The following is a 3,334-nucleotide window of genomic DNA, read 5'->3' on the forward strand; positions in this document are numbered from 1 at the left end:
CCATATCCATAATCTCTTTCATTATGTCTTTGATTGGCTTTGTTGTAAATCCAGTGAAGTCATTCACAACACCTGGACACAGTTTTCTCCCATAGAAATGTATTGTTTTGGGCTTGATGGCTTTCATGAATTTTTCCATAGCAATCATGGCATCTTCAATGGTGTGACCCTTCTGGACATTCATAATATTTTCTCTATCAGCATTCCCTTCCACAGCATTGATAATCCTTTCCATAGAGTACCATGTGTAATGAGCCTTCATGGTCCTTATGACCCTCCAATCTAGAGGCTGAATTAGAAACACTGTGTTTAGAGACAAGTAGACCACTTCGGTGATTTCAGTGTTGACCTCTAGGGCTTCTGGATGTCAAGAAGGATGATCTATTATCAAAAGCTTTGAAAGGCAATCCCTTATTAGGAAGATACTTCCTGACTTTAGGGATAAAGCATCAATGGAACCACTTAAGAAGGAGTTTTGATTGTCCAGACCATCTTGTACAACCAAAAGGCTGGCAGCTGGGGTTTATCTTGGTTCTTCAAGACTCAGGGGTTAGCGACTTTATGGATAAGAGCAGTCCTCATCAGACACCCAGCTGCATGTGCACAACATATTAGAGGTAGGATATCCCTTCCCGCTTTAAATCTTAGTGCCCATTTCTCTTCCTTACTAATAAATGTCCTTTGTGGCAATTTTTTTTTTTCAGGTTGAGCAATTTCATCCTCTTAAAAAAACCTGTTCAGACCAATATACTTCCTCCTCAGTGGTTTTCTTAATAACATCTGGGAACTTGCCTGCTGTCTCTTGGTCAGCATAAACTGTTTGGTTTGTTATCTTGACTTTTTTTAGTGAAATTTGTTTCAAAATTATCCAACCATCTCTTTCTGGCATTAAATTATTTGGCTTCAGATCTATTACTTTTTTTTTTTTTTTTGCTTTAAGTTACCATGTAATGACTTTGCTTTTCCTAGAATCATATTAGAATCTATAGGTATGCTTTGCTTATGGCAATCCTGCACCACATAGAAGCTGCATTTTCAATACGATATAAAAAGATATTTCACAAAAAGTACAAGATTTTTGCACCTGTTGACATAGCAGCAGCGACAGCTTCAGTCCTCATGCTAGATTCATTTCTCTTTAAGCGATAGGAAACCACAACCTCAGACAACAATCTATGGTACATATCAAGTAGTTCAACTTTTTCTTATAATGTCATGACTTTTCTTGGCTTCCTGGGAGCACTTTGTATGGGGTCCCATGGTGTAATTCAGGGTTATGGGATTACACTAAATGTGATGAAAAATACAGAAGAACTGTGAGAACTCACTTTTTACCGTTGTACACAATTTACCAGAGTGATGAACTGCTCAGGTGGAGGTTTTTAGCATAGTATGGCCTTCTAAGCAGATGTAACATGAGCTCACCACAATAACAACAGGAGGTGGCTGTGAAATGATTACAGTAGTACAGTATTACTACATTTAATTTTATGCAGTTAGACTTTGATACTTCATCTTTACACTTCTTTACATTTCTCTTGATTACAAATGGTGCAATGTATAGTTTACAAGTATTTGTGTGTTCAAGTTTTGATAAATTTTAACTTTTCATGATAAATTTATGTACCATTTTATGGTAGCAAATGATAAAAATGGACTAGTATCTGTATGTATTTTATGTATTCATGACATACCTAACATTTTCTTAATTTATTTTTATACTTCTAGGCTATGTGGTTAGTCTGCAAGTTTTTACAAATTGTCACAAATCTCCAAAATTTTTCAAATTATTTATTGAAAAAAATCCACGTAAAAGTGGACCTACAGAGTTCAAATCAATGTTGTTGAAGGATCAACTGTAGTGTGTTTCTGTTTTAAACTTATATTTCTTTATATATTTATGGAAGGTATTCTCACTATGTAAGTCCTAGGCTGAAAGTTCATTTTTTTCTTAGCATTTAAAACATGCCATTCAATTGTTTTCTGTTCATCATGATTTCTTATGATAATTTAGCTATCACTCTTATTATTTGTCCTTTTATGTAAGCTGTCTTTTTTTCTTATTTTTATTTTTCATTTCTGGCTGCGTTCAAGACTATTTTTATGTCTTGCATTTTCCCCCCAGTTTTGACTAAGCTTTTCCTAGGTATTCTTTTTTTAATATATTTATTGTGCTTGGGTCAACTGCGCTTGGATTTGGGAGTTGTTATCTTTCAATTTAGAAACTTCTTAGACACTACCTTTTCAGATGTTATCATGACTGGTCTTCAAATTCACTAGTATGTTCTCCTTTCATGTCCTGTCTGCTCTTTAGCCCACCCAATGAGCTTTTTATTTCTGATATTGGGTTCTCCATTCCTGGTGTTTTAATTGTATGAATACTATTTTCATGGATATGCTGAAATTACCTATTTCTTCACTCTTGTCTTTCTTCCCCACTGTATTTGTTAACGTAATTATCATGATGATTTGAATGTCATTGTTTGATCATTCTTGCCTCTAGGCCAACTCTGGTCCTGCTCATATTGACTTGACTCTTTTTTATCTTAATTATGGGTTGCAATTGCCATCTCTTTTGCTTTTCTCATTGTTTATATTTGTGTGCTGTGGATAATATGTAAGAGAACAGTACAGACCTGAAGAAAATAATATTTATCTTCCAAAGAAGTACATGACCATCTGTCAGGTTGTCAAGGCAGTGGCTAGGTGAATCTAATCTGCAGTGAAGCTAGGTCTGGGCTTTGCTGCCGCACTGATTAGTTCTCAAATCATTCCAAATATTTTAAAGGCAGAATTAAAACTTTTCATTTGGCATGACATCGCGATTATCCCAACAAGATCCTAGAGATTTCTTTGTTTTTTCACCTTAGCTATCAGCCTTTAAGGCTCAGAAAATACTGATTCACCTCTATCTTCTGCTTGCCAGCTGTTTGCTTACCATGCCAATTTTCTTTGCTTTGTATTTTCTCCACTAGCTTTCTGTGTATCAAGAGACTTCTCTCAATCTTGCTGCTCTGCCTTCCGTTCTCAGAGAGTCATTGTAGTGGAGACCTGCTATGTCTCAGAATGATTTAGTTTGGCTCTCATGGTCTAATCTCATTTTTCAGAGGGTCATCCATTGTCTCACATTTAGGAAGGTTCTGAACACTAGGGATTCTCTCCCCACAATACTATCCAACCACAAGCCTCTGTCACACTACCCTGGAACACAATGCTAAAAGCCAGAAACTGTGACATCAAGACAGTCTAACAAATACTTAAACTGTTCCTTGACTGGGAAATTGCATTACCCCTTAATGGATGTATCCATTTCTAAATTTGTTAGAGGGGGAAA

This window comes from Colobus angolensis, unplaced genomic scaffold, assembly GCF_000951035.1.
Source record: "Colobus angolensis palliatus isolate OR3802 unplaced genomic scaffold, Cang.pa_1.0 Scaffold53, whole genome shotgun sequence".
Taxonomy (NCBI): domain Eukaryota; kingdom Metazoa; phylum Chordata; class Mammalia; order Primates; family Cercopithecidae; genus Colobus; species Colobus angolensis.